The 19,734-nt window shown below is 39.6% G+C and overlaps 1 long non-coding RNA gene across 1 annotated transcript in view; it reads right to left on the minus strand.

Moving 5' to 3' along the window:
• Positions 1–504: 504 nt before the first annotated feature.
• The window catches only part of LOC117079385, a 48,877-nt gene continuing 29,647 nt past the window's right edge, over positions 505–19,734 (minus strand). The window contains exon 3 of the long non-coding RNA XR_004435412.1: positions 505–912. This is a non-coding gene — a long non-coding RNA (uncharacterized LOC117079385). The remainder of the gene's footprint in view (positions 913–19,734) is intronic.

Raw genomic sequence — 19,734 nt, forward strand, 5'->3', positions numbered from 1 at the left:
CCCAGTGGAATGCCTGGGCTGTGACATGATTCTGAGTGCATGCTTTTTGGCCATGTCTCTTCACTCTTTATTGTATAACTCATGAGGAGCCTGTGAAAAATGGGCATGTGTTCATTTACTCGCATTTATAGACACCTGCTCTGTCTAGTAGATATATAAGTAGTGATAATATAATTCTTATACTCAGTATTAATGCAATTCACCTGTTTGCAATCATAATTGAGGATAATATAATTTTTATACTTAGTATTAATGCAATTTGCCTGTTTGCAATCATAATTGGCAGCATGATAGCATGTCATTTGGGAGCTGTGAGAAGATGAGCTTCAGCATTCTAAACTACACTAGACAACATTACTGTCTAGTGGCTAATACATAAGTGCACACTATAAGATAAAAATAAGTACTAATGTGTACATGAAACTCTAATAAGTATGTTAACCTAGACTACAAACAGAGAGAGGCTCTCTAAAAGAAAAAATATTTATTTGGAATACAGCAATGTAATGGGAACACACATGCCATAGTAAACAATGTGCATATTCAGGAAGACAAAGGAAGACAAAAGTTTTTAAAGGAAAAAATGAGGAGGACTTGATAACTGTTTCGAAATCATTATCTTTCACTACAAAGACCAAAGCCAAGAGGGATGAGTCTGAGGTTGGAGAGGCAGATGCTGGGCAGATGTTCTTGCAGAAGGATCTTTCATGTAAGGTTGTGGTGGCATTTGTGCAAAGTCATGGTTGTTGCAGACTCCTTCTCATTATCAAGCATATATGTGTGAGAATCCTCTCTTCATGGTCTTCCCTGGCTCTATTTGTCAGTTTTCTTAACGTTAATGACTTGTTAACGTTAATGACTTCTTTTTGATTCTGACAACTTTCACAAGGATAAACATTTCCTATGGGCTTTCTGTAATGCACAAGCAGTATTATTGGTAATTATGAATTCTAGAAACAAATAAATGCTAGACTAAGTGAAACTTAACAAGTTCCTCTATTGCAGAAATTCTCTGAGCCTTTAATATGCTTATGTGAATGGTTAAGCTTCCAAAGGGGGCCATAGAGGTCAGTATTTTCTAAACTTTATTTTAGAAACTTTTACTTTCAAAAACAAACCTGGCTGATGTTCACAAAATATAAGGCAGTGTTCTTTTGTAGTCGAGCTATGATGTTAGGAACAAAATGTTGGTACTTTCCCTGCTGTTCTTTCTCATTGTTGAAATGGAGTTAATCACCCCTGTCTGTCAAAGACTCAGGACGCCTGTTGGTAAGTTGGGTTTGCATAATCACATAAAAGCATTCTAAGTGTAAGGTATAACAATATTTTTGAGCTGTACATCTTATACAGAATCCACTTTATAAAACATACTCACAGCTTTATAATCTGTAAACTTTGCTTGCAGATTGAAGGCCAAATTTTCAAAGAGTAGCTTTTCATTTGCATCCTAAAGGAAGTGCAGTGGCAAACATTTCATGTGCAGCTTGCTGGATTGGCAATTCTTACCAAGGCAGCTGAGAGCTGCTGCTTGTATCTAATGAAAAAAGACTGCTTAAAATTATCTCCAGTTATACAGTCTTAATCTTGAAAAAATTACCTATTAGCCAAATATTTGCATTCCTTTTCACTTGAGATATTTCATCAGAATGTGATTTAAACATTTAATGACTCACAATAGAAAATATCCAGAGTGTTACTGTTGGAATCAGATTTTGAAGCCTGCTCATGTAAAGGTCTAGGAGCTGAAAAGAGCCCATTTTACAGATGCATGTCCCACCTATAGGTTGCTGAGTAAACTCTGTTTAGGGATGGAGAAAAGAAAGACTTAGGGGTTGAAACATTTTAAGTGAATAAGAACAATAGAATACCAGTGCCTACGTATTTACAAGAAGGAACTCTGGGCCGGGCGTGGTGGCTCACGCCTATAATCCCAGCACTTTGGGAGTCTGAGGCGGGTGGATCATGAGGTCAGGAGATGGAGACCATCCTGGCTAACATGGTGAAACCCTGTCACCACTAAAAAATACAAAAAAAAAAAAAAAAAAAAATTGGCCAAGCGCGGTGGCGCGCACCTGTAGTCCCAGCTACTTAGGAGGCTGAGGCAAGAGAATGCCGTGAACCAGGAGGCGGAGTTTGCAGTGAGCTGAGATTGCGCCACTGCACTCCAGCCTGGGTGACAGAGCCAGACTCCGTCTCAAAAATAAATAAATAAATAAATAAACAAACAAACAAATAATAATAATAATAAAGAAGGAACTCTGAAGGACGCGAATTAAGAAACATTACCATTTAGTTTTTGAAATTGTGGTAAAATACACATAACACAAAATTTATTATTTTAACTATTTTTAAATGTTCCATTTAGTGGCATTAAGTACATTCACAATGTTGAGCAACCGTTATCACTATCTAGTTGCAGAATTTTTTATTACCACAAATGAAAACTCCTTACCCATTGAGCAATGACTCCCCATTCCCCACTCACTCAAGCCTTTGGTAACCATTAGTCTTTATTCATTTTTCTGATTTTCTTGTTCTGAATGTTTCAAATAAATGGAATTATACATTATGTGGCCCTTTGTGATTGGTTCCTTTCATTTAGTGTACTATTTTTAAAGTTTATCCAGTATGTTAGGAAAAAACTCAAACTGTTTCCTCTGCTGTTACACCACAGCAATCATCAACACAGAGGCTTAGGTGACCAAATTTGGGGGAGTTTCTCCTCACAAATCAAGCAATCAGTTATCTAGCAGACTCCAGTAGGCTGTTCAGGTGTCTTCCAATTCAATTCTGACACTATCTACCTGGAGATAGCATCAGAGCCCACAGGCTGAGGAGGTGTCAGTCCTCCTGCCTCTCCACTTCAAGACATGTTGCAAGTCCAGGCCTCTGGAACTTCTGACTGATTGGCTTTAACTTGGGGTCTCACAGCTCCTTCTTTGGGTTCCATTAATTTGCTGGAAAGGCTCACAGAACTCAGGGAAACACCTACTTAATGTTTACTGGCTTATTACTAAGGACATTTTAAAAGATGCAAATAAATAGCCAGATGAAGAGCTACATAGGGCGAGGCCTGGAAGGGTCCTGAGCGCAGAACTTCTGTCACTGTGGAGTTGGGGTGTGTCACCCTCCCAAGCACATTGATAAGTTGTTGTACACCTTCTTCTAAGCCTCCATTTGTTCAGCTATCTGGAAGCTCTCCAAATCCTGTCCTTTTAGGTTTCTATGAATCTTTATTATACAAGCATGATTGATTAAATCATTGGCCATTGGTGATCAAGTTACTTTCAGCCTCATTCCCCTCTCTGGAGGTTGGTAGGTGGTACTTAAAATTTCAGCCTTCTGGGCACTGAGCTGACTTCCCTGGCAACCAGCCCCTCATCCTGTGGTTTCTAGGGGTTTTTCAAAAATTGCCTTATTAATGTAAGCTCAGATGTGTTGAAAGGGCTTGCTGTAAATCACAGAGGACTCTTTCACCTTTATCATTCAGAAGCTACTTTAGTAACCGAAGTCAAAGGGCCAAATACTTTATCAAAAGATACCCGTATTGCTTAAGTCACTTACGAAATGACAAAGCTTACTGGAGCTGAGGGCCATGGGTTGTTTTCACCTTTTTGCTATTGTGAATAGTGCTGCTATGAACATTCTTGTTTAACATTTTGTTTGAACACTGGTTTTCAATCATTTGGGTATTCTGCCTAGAAGTAGAATTGTCAGGTCTCATGGTAATTCTATGTGTGACTTGCTGAGAAATCACCCAACTGTTTTGCACAGAGGCTGCTCCGTTTTACATTCCCATCAGCAAAGCATGAAGTTTCCAACTTCACTACATTCTTGTCACCACTTGCTATTTTCTATTATTGTTATTACGATTATTACTATTTGGAAATAGTCATCCTAGTAGATGTGAAATGGCCTCCCATTGTGGTTTTGATTTGCGTTCTCTATTGACAATTGTCACTGAGCACCTTTTCATGCACTGGTCATTTGTATAACTTCTTCAGAGAAATGTGTATTCAAATATTTTGTCAACTTTTAATTGGGTTGTTTGACTTCTGTTGCTGAGTCCATTTTATTTTTTAAAAAGAGAGATTTATTGCCCATCTATTTCGGATACTTTGGTAGGTGGAATGATCTCCTGAAGATGTCCAAGTTCAAATCCCCAAACCTGCAAGTATGATGCCTTATATAGAAAAAGGGACTTTGCAGATGTGATTAAGTTAAAGATTTTGGGATGAGAAGATTATCCTGGATTACCCGGGTAGGCCAAATCTAATCCCATGGATGCTTACGAGAGAGGCAGAAGTGTCAGAGTGAGATTATGTGACAATGGAAGCAGAGCTTGGAGTGAAGTGCTTTGAAGATTCAGGAAGAGATCACAAGCCAGGTGGTCTCTAGAAGCTAGAAAAGGCAAAGAAATGGGTTATCCCCTAGCACTTCCACTATGGAATGCAGCTCTGCCAGCATGTAGATGTTAGCATAGTAAAACTCCTTTCTGACCGCTGACAGTCAGAACTGTAAGATTATAAATTGATATTGTTTTGAGCCATGGAACATAGGGTAATTTACTGCAACAGCAATCAGAAACTATCCGGTATTTTTGAAGACAAGATGTATATTTTGAAAGTGTAGTAAAAAATTTAAAGCTCTTTGGAAAGAGATGGGAGAAAGATTTGCATGGTTATCCTGATCCTACAGAGTCCTCTACTAAGCATTTTAATAGAAATGTATTCCTTAGATGCAGGAGTTTTAAATAAAAATGTACATTTGTGGAGAAACAATAAGTAGGAGGAAGGCAATCTATTAAGATAGGGACTTTTCAATTTTGTTGTAAAATCTACTTACTGCTCAGTAGAGGTCAGTAATGGAACACGACAGAAAAAGATAAAAAAATGAAAACTATAAATATGGAAAATTTGGAGACATTAATATTAAAGTTTTATGTATGATTCTCAAAAAATCAAGTTAGAGATATGCCTTGTCTTAAACTATACATTCTTAAAATGTGTGTGCATTTGGTTTTTAAGAAGCCATTTTTATGAAAGCATAATTTACTGTCAATAAAATTACCTCTTTTAAGCAAAAAATTCAGTGACTTCTGAATAATGTACATGCCCATGAAACCACCCCCACAATCAAGATGTAGGACATTCCTATCACCTCCAAAGTTTCCCTGGGTCCCTTCTCAGACAACGACTAATTTCTTGCCAGGACGATATATTTTTTCTTTGGGAGTTTGTATGGATGCACATTAAACCTTTAATTTTATATCTTAAATAATTTTAAATGTGATAAGAGAACCACCCATTAAACTATGACCAAAATCCTAGGTGAAATATATCGTAATTTAAAAAATATTAATCCTCTGAATTATTCTTTGTGAATTAAAAAAAGACATATATATTTGTCTTGCTAAAATAATTAAGTTGTTTTTTCTCTTTTCCATATTTCCATATTTTCTACTTTAAATTACCTATCTATAAAATAGCAAAACAGTAAACTAATAGTTTAAAAGTTCTATTACATTTTTTATTTTTGAGACAGAGTCTCATTCTATCACCCAGGCTGGAACGCAGTGGCACAATCTTGGCTCACTGCAACCTCTGCCTCCCACGTTCAATTGATTTTCCTGCCTCAGCCTCCTGAGTAGCTGGGACTATAGGTGTGCACCACCACACCCAGCTAACTTTTGTATTTTTTGTAGAGACAGGATTTTGCCATGTTGGCCAGGCTGGTCTTGAACTCCTGACCTCAAGTGATCTGTCCACCTTGGCCCCCAAAACTGTTGGGATTACAGGCATGAGCCACTGCACCCAGCCTAAAAGTTCTATTAATATTTTAATATGAAAAATTTCCTTGGTTGCTTTAGAATCAAGGTTGATGCTTATTTTTCAAGCAGTCATGGTTGTTTACAGAGCAAATGTGGATTATAGGTAAGCAGAATGGAACATTTTGGAATGATTCCCAGCTAAGGTACATGAAAATGATGTTTAAACAAGCCCTGCTATTTCCCAAGAAATGCTGCTTAAAAGTTAAGACAAACAATCTAGTAACAGGCTAGATATGTGGTCTATCTTAGAAGGGCACTACACTGATCAAAAAGTAGACTTTTAAAATTTGTACCCTGTGTATATGCACACATTTGCACTTCACATCTTCCAGCTGTAAGACATACTGAATATAGTAAATGCTAATGCTCCATTTGGCTGTTACTGGTTTCAGCAGTTTGGGGGCTATTACTTTTTAACTTGAGAAAGAGGTTATACAGTAATATGTATCATACATGGGGCTTAATTGTAAACTCATTCTAATTTCTTTTCTAAAATATGTGTTTTTATTCAAAGTTATACATCTTTGACCTCTGATTTGTTTGGATCACCTTAATAAATGAATTACAGAAAAAAGTATTAAAAAGTGTGCACTATTAGACTTTGAACCACTTTACCACTATTTGCCCTTCCGTCATTCAGGATGCAGAAGGGAGGGTCAGCAGCTTTCCTAAGCTGACAACCGTGACTGCCAACAAAGCTCTACAAAGTAATCAGTAAAACACACGCAATTAACAGACCACGGAGAAGGGACTTTCATATACTCATCAAATAAGAGTGCTCAATCCTCTTGGACTTCCCTGAGAATCAGAGCTACTTTTCAGTAACCTGGCAGTTCTCAAAGATAATCTGTAAATTCCAGCTTCTGAGAAAATGACCGTTTCTGACATCAAATGTTGGAATGCTAAAGTTAAGAAAAGCAGTGAAAATAGAAGCGGCAGTTGAAATGGACCACTGAGACCCACAAATGATGAAAGTGTCAAGTAAAAAGTTGGCAATATTGAGTAAAAGGCTGGGCTGAATAACACAGCGTAAGTTCAATGCTACATGAGGGACACTGGAAACCTGCAGTGATGCTGGTGATGGGCTAGGTCTGTGTTGCTTTGGTGGGTGGTAGTCCTACTGTGTCAAACCACTGGAGTAGCTCCGTGGGGAGATGTGTGTGTGTAGACAGTCCATGATGGTCTGGGTCTTTCAGCCTGAGCACCAGGAACGCTGATGGCAGGAAAAGACTGATGTCCCAGCTGAAGAAGTCAGGTAAAGAGAGAATTCAACCTTCTTCCACCTTTCTGTTCTCATCAGACCCCTCTGTGGATTTGATAACGCCCCCCTACACTGCGGAGGGCCATCTGTGCTACTCAGTTCACCAATCTAAATGCTAATCTTGTTCAGCAGCACCCTCACAGACAAGAACTAATGTTTTGGCAGTTATCTGAGCGTCCTTTAACCCAGTCAAGTGGACACCTAAAATTAACCATCACCATGGATAATCTACATTTTTCCTCTCTCTTTTTAGACTAGACGAAAGGGCCTTTTGTCATCAGTAGAAATGGCACCAGGGTCTGACCCAGTGCAGGGGAAGGGGCATGCTCTGACTAAACTGCTAGTGGGAAAACCATCCAGTCTGCTGGCCTCTCAACACTGCAGAACTTCTGCTACTTTAAATGTTTCATAAGAAGTTTGTGGCGTTTAATACCCCTCCAAGTACTTCTATGCACATCATTGGAGATGGCGTAGTGAGGAAGTGATTTTCACTTTGTTCTTCAGATCCCATGGTGAGGGAGGGGTTTTCACTTTGTTCTACAGATCTCAGTCTTAGCATCCACACATGACTTATACCACACCAGCTGGGGTTGTCAATCTATTTATTATGAAGCTGGGTACTCTTTAGATAAAAGGCTTTAACTGCTGAAAAAAAAGTTTGGAAAATATGAATAAAATGCCTTAAAAACCTGTATTTTACTCCTGACTTTGCCCTGTCTAGCCCTGTGACCTTGGACGTTTAGCTCATCTAAACCTTAAATTATCTATCTATAAAAGAAGAGTTATAACGTCTCACAGGGCTCTTATGAGAACGAGAGTTGATGAACATAAAACTTTTGCTGCAATGCCTGACACTTAAGTGATCAAAACACAGTGGTGGTTGTTAATACTATTGTAATTTTATTAGATCTAGAAGTTTACGAAGGGTTTGGAGTGGTCCTCAGCATTATGAGGTCACAGTTATCCTTGTGTCCAGCTTTAGCATAGAGCAGAGTCTGCTCCTTAATGCATCCCTGGATCATTGCAGACCCTGCCTATAGAGGCCTGGGGTCACTTTGGCAGCACTTTTGTCAAGAAAGTAGAGTTGTGGACAACCAACTGCACAGGTTGAGAGGTAAGAACTTATTATTATTATTATTTTTTGTATTGAGAGTAAGCTCTGGGGTGACATAATGGTGTAGTTTGCTTTAGATACTAATCTTTTTAATAAACTAAGCTGGGTGAGCAGGTGTTTTAGAAAAATATCTTAGGATCCTAGACAGCTAAAAAAGCCATAGAGAAATCATTACAGGATGCATTTTGGTTTTGTGAATTATATTTAACACAAACTGATTAGTTCATAAAATGATTTACAGATGTAATAATAGCTATCATATTTTATCACTTTACTTGCATTTTTAAATTCCCATTCCCATAACACACTGCAAGGCAACATTGTAGATACGAAAACACTGCCCTAAAATCAGAAGCACAAGGTGAAAAAGGACCCAAGTCTTTCTGAATCTAAAACTCTTACAATTTTTGCTTGACGCCTGAATGTGTCAACATTCTGGAGGATGGGAGCCCCTTATTGGGCATAGATGCTCCATGTCTATCTGTTTAGGTAGGACTGACACTTCACTTTCCCTGGTGCCTTGCCCCAGTGCCTCCTCTTCACAGGAGATTTGATCACATATGGGCATCAGACAGGTAGAGATCACAGCATCTTCCTCTGTGCCAGTCTTGGGACTACAAGAGATAGACTCACCTCTCTTATTTTCTCCCACCCATTCCTCCCCTACCTAGTCCTTAATTACAGCATAATCAGACATACTGTTACAGAGAACACCAACATTTAGAGTCAAGGAAATATATTTATACTGGCACCATCCCTGTGGCTTATCCCTGAAGACGTCCTCATAAGGGTTGCTATCTAGTTAATATTGTAACGTCAAAATTTAAACTAAAAGGAGATGTGCACTCTCCTAGATGCACTTAGATTTGGTGAATATTGAGCCACACCCTTTCCTTTGTTGTTGGCACAGAGGCACGATATCTCTGTAGGAAGATAATTGCCAATGATTGAGTCATTTTTTTTCTAGGAAATCTTACAGCCTTCATCACTCGTCAGGAGAGTGGCAGTCAAGGAGTAAGACTCAATGAAAGGTTAGTGCTCGGTTCAGAGCCTAAATCCTTACTTTGGTTTGCAAGTGAATATTTGGGAAGAGCCCATGGCCGGGAGAGAGAGCTAGTGGCCCGAGAAGAGCAAACAAACAGGGATGTGCCACCTATCACATTGGGCTGCCACTGGCAGAGCTGCTGAGTCTGCAGGTGCAGTGATTATGCTGTGAAAGATTCAAGCAGGACAATCCTATGTAGCAGTGACCAGGGGGCAGGCGAGTGGTGTGACTCTGGAAGGGGTTCTTATTTTCAACTGGGATTCCAACAAGATAATGACTGTTGGTACTAAAAAGAGCTTGAAACAATTATCTTTCCAAAGTTTTCCTAGAAAACTGATGAGAGCAGGATGTTGCCATAGAAAACTCTAGACACAGGTCAAAAGGCATTTGGCTTGTAACTATCACTACAGAACCAAGTAAACAGTCAAGAATAATAAATGCCTGGAATAATAAATAGCAGCATAATCAATTGGTAAAAAGCTTCCTAAGAAATCACTGTTGAGCATTTGCAGATATAAAGGTTGAGAATTTAGTACAAATAATAGTAAAGTCCCTAAGGGAGCATAGAAAGAGGGGATAGCATTGTGTTCAAGATCATGTTTCACAATTATTTTTCCACTAGGTGAGTTATCATTATCCACAGCTTGTTTTTCTTCTTTCTTCCTTCAAAATATCCCAAGTTAACATACTCATATGAGCCCCCTTCTTGAAGAACCAGGGTCCAGGCATTGTGTATCTCAGGGATCTGGTCAGGTTCAACGGGAAGTTTCAAAGATTCAATGGGTGTGTATGAAGAGGGCCAGTCCTCCATGGCCTGCACTTTGTGGAACCCAGGAGGGTGACCTAAATGGCAGGTCCATAGGGAAAAATTTCTAATGAAAATCAGGTAAATTATGGAACGGTTGGCTTGAGGGAGCCAGACAAAGTGGGAGGATCCAGGTTTGAGGAAAAGGCACAGAATTTTAGGGAAATGGATGAGAGCAAGTGGATTGTGAGCAGTGGGTGGTTGGGAGAGCCTGAGGAAAGTTCCTAACCTAACAAAGTAGCCGCAGCCTAGTCACAAGGACACTGGGCTTCGGGCATTGGTGGTAGGAGGAGAGGTACTGGCAACCTGGACACGGTAGAGTGTTTCAGTGCTGCACTGGTGGGTGACTGCCCTCTGACAAGGCAACAGTGGTTTACTCTTTTTCATAATTCTGTGGGTTTGCAGTCTAAGTGGTTCTTCTGCATATCATGAATGGCTTGACTGGAGCTGGTGGCCAGGCTGGCCTCACTCACATGCCTGACAGTTGGTTCTGGCTGTTGACTATGACAACTTTGTTCACCCCATGTGGCCTCTCATCTTCCACTAGGCTAGACTCAGCTTCTTCACAATTACTGGTAGCAGCCTTCCAGGAGAGCAAGAGCAGAATCTGCCAAATTTTTGAAGGACCAGGCTTTGTGATTTGTAGGATGCCTTATTTTACATTTTGTTGGCCAAAGAAATTTTGAGTCAGTGCAGATTCAAGGGAGCAGAGCAGTAGACTATCTTTTGATGGGAAGAACAGCAACCACACATTGCAAAAAGAGTGTAGACATGGGGAGGTCTGGTTCATTGGGGATCCTCATTGTAACAATCTAACACATAGAGTATTTTTCTTAACATGGCTTATCTCTTTTGGGGTTTTCATTATGTTACATAGATCATCCTGGTCCTTTATGCTTATTTTTGATGTCACATAGGCCTTTCAAAATTTATTCAGTAAGCATTTATTAGGCTCCTGATATTTTCTTGGCAGTGTGCTAGATTCTGGGGATATTATGGTGACCAAGATTAGAGGCAATGTTAAAGGAATTTTCTTTTTTATTTCCTACAAAATCAGGGAACAGTAAGTGTATGGGTGGGGTAGGAAGGGGGAGAAATACAACAGGCTATAACAGGATAGAAGGGTGGCAGTAGAAAGCCAGCAACATGGTAAAGCTGGTTGGAAGAAGCAGGATTACATTCTCTGATTTTTCTAAAAGCTACCAATATGGGATGATCTCATTGTTCCAGACATAACATTAATTTTTCTTTTTTTTCTTTCGGGAATAATCTGACTTTAAAAAAAGGAGTCAGTGCTGAGATTTCTTGGTTCTAGTGGAAAGTAGTTTTTAAAAATTTAATTGACAAAAGATATATATTCAAGTACACAATGTGATGATTTGATATACATGTACATGTATAATGACAGCCACAACCAATTAATTAATGTAACCATCACCACCTATAGTTACCCTTTTGTGTGCATGTGTGTGTGTGTGTGTCTGTGTGTGTGTGTATACATGCATGCATTGAGGACACTTAAAATCTACTCTTACAAATTTCAAGTAAACAATACAATATTATTAACTCTAGTTCCCATATTTTACATTAGATTTCCAAAACTTATTCATCTTTTTTTTTTTTTTTTTTTTTGAGACAGAGTCTTGCTCTGTCACCTAGGCTGGAGTGCAGTGGCGCAATCTCGGCTCACTGCAACCTCCATCTCCCGGGTCCAAGTGATTCTCCTGCACAGGTGCATGCCACCACGCCCGGCTAATTTTTTGTACTTTTAGTAGAGACTGGGTTTCACCGTGTTATCCAGGATGGTCTCCGTCTCCTGACCTCATGATCCGCCTGCCTTAGCCTCCCAAAGTGCTGGGATTACAGACGTGAGCCACTGCGCTGGGCCAGAACTTATTCATCTTATAACAAACTTTGTACCCTTTAACCAACATATCTCCATTTCCCCTTTTCCTGAGCCCCTGACAACCACCATTCTACTCTCTGCTTCTCTGAGCTAAAAACTTTTTTAGATTCCACACATAAGTGATATCATACAGTATTTCCACATATAAATGAGACCACATAGCATTTTTTTTCTGTGACTTTTTTATCCCAATTACTATAATTGTCCCCAAGGTTCATCCATGTTGTTGCAAATGACAGGATTTTCTTCCTTTTTATGGTCGAGTAATATTCTACATTTTCTTCATCCATTTATAAATTCATGAACATTTAGTTTTATTCTATACCTTCGCTCTTGTAAATAGTGCATCATTATTTATAATATCCAAGGTATGGAATCAAACCAGATATTAATTCAACATACTAATTTCATTTTCTTTGGATACATACCCAGAAGTGGGATTGCTGGATCATATGATCTGTGCAGCTTTGTGTTGGTGCCTATGCATTTCAAGTACCAAATACCTCTTTCGATCTATGTAGCTGGTTTCCGTAGATAAAGGACTTCTTCTATTGGGTCATCAGGCTGACTCTGAGATTTCCTCTGGGATCCCAGTTGAGCAGGGTTAGAGCTGGGTCATGTGGCTTCTACTGAGTGCATAGTGAGGTATAGGGTAGGTGAGCCTATTACCAGGGACTCAAGCAAACATGGATCCTGTCTGGGCTCTGGGTGGACTGGGCTGCCCCCAGAAGCATGGCCAGTAGGACTGGTGCTGAATGAGGGTCTACTTCAGAGTCTGCAGATGGCAGGCCTATAACCTGGTATATGGATAGGTGTGGCTTCCTCCAGGTTTCTGGATTGGTTTGCTCTGGGTCATGGGGTGGGTCCCTGGGCAGGCAGTGCTGACCCTCAGCCATGGCTGAGAGGGGCTGGACCTGAGTCACGGGGCTGCTACAGGGTCCACAGATAAGACCGAGGTCTGCAGGGCACAGATCCTTTGGGGACACAGATGGGTGTGTCTCTCTCTGAGGTCCTGGAAAAGCAGGCTGCTTTCAGACTGTAGCTGAGAGGAACTAGAGCTGAGGCTCAGGGCTATTTCAGGATCTGTTGATAGTGGAAAGTAGTTTTAATGCCCTGGGCTGTCTCCTAAAGAAAGAAAATGTCCAGTGATGACTCAGAACTACAATAAGCCAAATGTGGGTTATCCACGACATTTCCCAAACTCAGAGTTCAGGCCAAACCTGTTCATCCAAATAATTGTGCCCTAAGCCTGCACTCCTGGAGCAATCCCATATGGACATGGAGCCATGGCCTATTTCCTGGGTATGGCAGTGAGAGGAGAACCTCCTGCACTGGCAAATCTGATTGGTGCAAATGCGCCATCTGTCGCTTGTCTGGCCCACAGCTACCCCTCCAAGCATGCCAGTGTGGGATGAAACATGGAAAACAGAGCCCGGGTCTGTTCAGTCCTTTGTTATGCTGATATGGCTGCCAGGTTGCTTCACACTCAACTATGAACCACCAGGGCTTAAAACAAGCAGAATCTCATAGTTTCTCAAATCTTATGCCTTATGTTGTGAAAAAAGTCAGAAAATACACTGTCAGCTGGCACAATGAAAATCTAAGTGGATTTACTACTTTTTAAATAAGATTAAAACTCTGATTATGATAATTTAAATAATCTATTTTCATAACACTTCATCGCAAAAAAAAAAAAAAAAAACAACTCAATGTTTTCTGGACTTTCTTTGTGAATTCTTTTTTTTTTTTTTGAGATGGAGTTTCACTCTTGTCGCCCAGGCTGGAGTGCAATGGCCTGATCTCGGCTGACTACAACCTCCACCTCCTAAGCTGAAGCAATTCTCCCGCCTCAGCTTCCTGAGTAGCTGGGATTACAGGCAACCGCCATTGCTCCTGGCTAATTTTTATATTTTTAGTAGAGATAGGGTTTCACCATGTTGGTCAGGCTGGTCTCCAACTCCTGACCTCAAGTGATCCACTCACCTTGGCTTCCCAAAGTGCTGGGATTACAGGCGTGAGCCACCACACCCAGCTTTCTTTGTGAATTCTGTCAATATTTTTCTGAGGCAGATGGAGAACGAATACCTCTATTGCAGGTGCTCAGAAAATCTACTGTGGGGAATCACATTAAGAAGAACCTAGCACATGTCTTGCTCTACACAAGCACTCAGGTACCCTGTACTGATGTTAGAACGGTCCTAGGTGGGCATTTGCTTTCTGTGAAACTGCAGCTGCCTTTCCCACAATCTTTCAGAACATCTGCCAGTGCTACCCAAACAAATCCTGGTGTAATTAGGCAGTCCTAATGTAAATGCTTAACAGAGGCATGGCATTCTTGTTTGATTGCTTTGCTGCTGCAAAGAAATAGGGCCTAATTTAACATTAAGCCTGTCATTAGTGAACAGTGCTCTTTTGCTAGTGTAAACAAAATCCCTTGCATTTTGATAACATATTCAGAGTTAAAATTAAACTAAGCTAGAAAATTATAACTGTAGGGTAACAACTAAATCATTCTCACAGAGAGTGTTTGTAAAACGTAAGGTGAGGGCTGGACATGATAGCTCACACCTGTAATCCTGGTGCTTTAAGAGGCTGAGATGGGAAGATTGCTTGAGCTTGGGAGTTTGAGACCAGACTAGGCAACATAGTCTGGCAAGACCCTTGTCTCTACAAAAAATAAAAAAATATTAGCCAGGCGTGGTGGCGTGCACCTGTAATTCCCGCTACTTTGAAGGCTAAAATGGGAAGATCACCTGAGAGGAGAGCAGAATTGTATCACTGCACTCCAGCCTAGGCGACAGAGTGAGATCTGTCTCAAAAACAAAACAAAATAAAATAAAATAAAATAAAATAAAATAAAATAAAAAGTAAGTTGACATCACAGTGTAGTAGGATTGACTTTATGGGAAGGGGGTAGGGGCACCGGCTGTAAAATCTTTTTGCCCTTTACATTGGGGGATCTCTCATGGCTTCTGGTTATTTATTTATTTATTTATTTATATTTGTTTGTTAATTCTAATGCACTTGTGGGGAATGTGAGTGGATACTAGACAGGCTATGTATTTTATTTAAGAGAGGAATGGTGTAAATAATACAAATAGGCCTTGGTGTTCATCTTCTTGTAGTCTTATAAACCAAAACAATTCTCCATCTTTTACTTTCCAAGTAGGGGAAGTGGAGTTGGTCAGTGTCTCAATGTTTGTGGACATTTATTCCTAAGTGTTGCTGTAAGGGCTTTTATTGATAACCAGGGCAGCTCTCTTCTCATATATCTCAGGCTGTAGACTGAGGTCTGAGCAGAGGCTGTCATTCTGTTTAGTAGTTACTGACAATGACAGACCTAGTATATCACCATGGGAGGGAGTGGATAACATATGGTGAGTGAACAAGGCCATGTAAGGAGGAGACCAAGAAACCAAGGGATCAGGGTGTTGTAAGGATCATCTATGTTGTAGATTAAAACTTCCAAGAATGAAGTCAGGAGAGAGTCTCAATTCTAGGGAAGAATGATGGAAGCTAGAAGCTCCCATCACTAGGAAATGTAGAGTAATGACCTGGTGGTCTATAGGTGACAGGAAAAATAAGGAGTTAAAATGGTGTTATTTTATGACATAATCTTCAAAGCTGCAGTGTTTCAGAGAAAAAGGAGGGAGAGTCGTTTAAAAGTGGGAAGGAGGAACAAGAAGAATATCCTCCCCACCTTTCAGTAGAACTGTATAAGGATGGTGGCAGAAAAATAGGCATTTCTTAGAAGGATTACAGGAGAAGTAATATTTTCAGGGAAAGCCAGGTTTTTGTTCTATACAGAAGGTGAAATGAATATTTACTAAATGAATAGTTACAGATAATTGTAAATTAACACTTACAATTAAGTGTTAATTCACTTAAATATGGGGGATTTAAGTGAATTAACACAGGAACAGAAAATTAAGTCCTGCATGTTCTCTCTCAGAAGTGGGAGCTATAGATTGAGCAGACATGGGCATTAATATGGGAACAATAGACACTGCAGATTATTGGGGGTGGGAGGGAATGAGAGAGGCGTGGGTTGAAACTACCTATCCAGTACTATACTCACTACCTGAGTGCAATATACCCATGTAACAAACCTGAACATGTATTTCCTGCATGTTAATAAAAGTTGAAATTTAAAACAAAAGGAACATAGGGAATTTGCAGATAATGGATGGTGAGTTCTAAAAAGCACAGTAGAAGGATTTCTGGAATTTAAGATGGAGAAAGGTGAGAAAAGAAGAAATAAAAGGGTCAGCGAAAGGCTAACAGGGATTGGAGACTGGCGGATGGTTGAGGGATGACTGAGTCCAGTCTTGGGTGACAAAGGGAAAAAAGGCATGAGTTTAATTCCAAAGCATAATCAAGGCAGAGACTATGGTATTGGGGGATAAAAAAGTGTTCATTTCAGCAGCTTCCTGTTCATCTCTGATGAGGTGTAGAAGGTCTAAGGAGGAGACTCCTGTTTGATTTGTAATACCTGTTGGTGGAGAAGGAAGTGTGTATTTTCCATCTTCCTCCCTTTGGATGGAAGGGAATCTTCTGGGGAAAGCCTGATGTACCCCACTCAGCCAGGCCTTTTCACCCCGATGACAGAGACAGAAGAGTCGTGTGGGGATGGTCTCCTCCCAGTTAGCTGGTTCATTTAAGACCCTGGGGTAATATGATGTACTACCTGAACTGTCAAGGATTTCAGGTATTCTCTAAATTCACAGGAATGTAGAATATTGACAGTAAAATAAATCTAAGATAATTTCAGGCTCAACCCTTCAGTTTCACAAGAGAGAAAACTGAGTCTGAGAGGGTCAAGCACCTTGGCTGAGGTCTCTCCTACTAATAGAATTGGGAGGTGAAGCCAGCTGGACTTCCTGGGTCGAGTGGGGACTTGGAGAACTTTTCTATCTAGCTACAGGATTGTAAATGTACTGATCAGGGCTCTGTGTCTAGCTAAAGGTTTGTAAACGCACCAATCAGCACTCTGCAAAAATGGACCAATCAGCACTCTGTAAAATAGACCAATCAGCACTCTGTAAAGCGGACCAATCAGCAGGACGTAGGCAGGGCCAAATAAGGGAATAAAAGCTGGCCACCTGAGCTGAGCCCGCAGGGGCAACCTGCTGGGATCTCCTTGCATGCTGTGGAAGGTTTGTTGTTTTGCTCTTCACAATAAATTTCGCTGCTGCTCACTCGTTGGGTCCACACTACCTTTATGAGCTGTAACACTCACTGCGAAGGTCTGCGGCTTAGCTTCAGAAGTCAGCCAGACCACAGACCCACCGGGAGGAACAAACAACTCTGGACGCACCAGCTTTAAGAGCTATGACACTCACTGTGAAGGTCTGTGGCTTCACTCCTGAAGTCAAGTGAGACCACGAGTCCACTGGAAGGAAGAAACTCCGAACACATCTGAACATCTGAAGGAACAAACTCCGGACACACCATCTTTAAGAACTGAAACACTCACCACGAGGCTCCGCGGCTTCATTCTTGAAGTCAGCGAGACCAGGAACGCACTGGAGGGAACCAATTCTGGAAACGGAATTATAACGGAGATATCCTGATTTTAGGCAATGACTCCGGCATTTCAACAGCCCTGTGTCGGCGCTGAGATGTTCATAGTTTTAATTCAAAAACAATCTTTGCCAGTCAGAATATATACAGACATTTTAGTTTATAAACTATAGTAAAAACTTTACTATAAAACTTTTCTTTTTAAAGCTTATGTTTTGATAACAAGGATAAAGACTTTGCTTATATTTCAAGCATTTTTCGCAATATATGAAATATCATTCCATAGACAATTTGGCATATGTTCAAGAGGATGGTCTTCCAGGGCACAAAAGCTTTCTCTCTGAAGTTGAGAAAACTGTTACATGGACAATGACTGTACCTTCAGAAGGGTTTCTAAACTTCTGAGGATAAAGTAAATTCTCTCCTTCAATGTCCTTAGAAATACGAAACACGTTAAGTCATCAAGATTTCTGAATTTTATAGCTGTGTTTCTTTAGTCAATAGTTTTTGAACTCTCTTTTTTTTTTTTGAGGCGGTCTTTCCTGGGTAACTTGGGACCCTACTTCATCTCTTTAGAACAAAAGTGGACAGTCCTCCACAGATACTGTATATCTGAGGACATTTTATATCAATGTAGCTATACAGTAGGTGGTCTTTTGTGACTGGTTTCTTTCACTTAGCACAATCTTTTGATTGCATTCCTTTTGATGGTTGAATAATATTCCATTGCTTGGATATGTCCCATTTTGTTTATACATTCATTGGTTGATAGAAATTTGTACTGTTTCCACATTTGGGTATTGTGAGTATTACTTCTATGAACATTCTTGTACAAGTTTTTGTTTGACACTTGTTTTCATTTTTTTGTGTGTGCATATACCTAGTATTAGAATTTTTGAGTTATATAGCAATTCCATAAATAACTTGTTGAAGGTTTGCCAAATGTTTTCCAAAATATCTACATCATTTTACATTTACACCAGCAATGTATGATGGTTCTAATTTCTCTGACTTCTTTCCAATACTTGTTCTTGTCTTTCTGATTTTAGCCTTTCTAGTGTGTGTGAAGGGCTATCTCCTTGTGGTTTTGATTTGCATTTCCCTAATGACCAATGATGTTGATCATCTTTCTGTGTGTTTATTATCTATCTATTATCTATCTATGTGTGTATATATATTTATATATGTGTTTATAGATATCTTTTTTGGAAAAATGACTATGCAAATCCTCTGCTCGTTTTTTAATTGGATATTTGTCTTTGTATTGCAAGTTGGGTTAATTCTTTGTATATTCTGGAAACTAGACTTTTATTGGAGATATGATTCGTGAATATTTTCTACCATTCTATGTGTGTTGTATTTTACTTTGTTAATATGTAAGTGTTATATCTTCTTGATGGACATTGACACTTTATAATGATAAAATGTCCTCCTTTGTCTCTAGTACAATTTTTTGAAATTAAATTTTATTTTGTTTTCAGTTTTGGGACATATGCACAGATGTGCAGTTTTGTTACATAGGTAAATGTGTGCCATGGTGGTTTGCTGCACCTGTCTACCCATTGCCTAGGTATTAAGCCCAGCATGCATTAGCTATTTATCTTGATGCTCTTCCTCTCCCTGGCCTCCCCAACAGGTCCCAGTGTGTGTTGTTCCCCTCCCTGTGTTCACGTGTTCTCATTGTTCAGCTCCCACTTATAAGTGAGAATATACGGTGTTTGGTTTTCTGTTCCTGTGTTAGTCTGCTGAGGATGATGGCTTCCAGCTCCATCCATGCCCCTGTAAAGAACAGAATCTCGTTCCATTTTATGGCTTCATAGTATCTTGTGTTTCTTTTTGTATGATATTATTATAGCCATTCCAGCCTTCATTTGGTTAGTGTTTAGATGATACATGTTTTTTTTTCAGAAATTTTGCTTTCAAACGATTTGTGTTTTTGGATCTAAAGTGTACCTCTTTTAGACAGTGTATAGTTGTATCATTTAAAAAAATTCATTCTTCCAATCTCTGCCTTTTAATTGGAGTGTTAATTCATTTACATTTGATGTAATTACTTGTATATTAGGATTTATGACAGCCATTTTGCTGTCTTTCCTATATCTTTTTTCTTGGCCTTGTATTTTTCTATTACTGTCTGTTTTGTGTTAAATAGATGCATTATTCTATTGTACTATTTTACTTTTCTTATTTATTTTGCTGAAATTTTTCGAGTTATTTTTTAGTGCCTACTATTACAATTAGTGGATCGGG

Source organism: Trachypithecus francoisi, unplaced genomic scaffold (genome assembly GCF_009764315.1).
Source record: "Trachypithecus francoisi isolate TF-2019V2 unplaced genomic scaffold, Tfra_2.0 Lachesis_group7, whole genome shotgun sequence".
Classification (NCBI taxonomy): Eukaryota; Metazoa; Chordata; class Mammalia; order Primates; family Cercopithecidae; genus Trachypithecus; species Trachypithecus francoisi.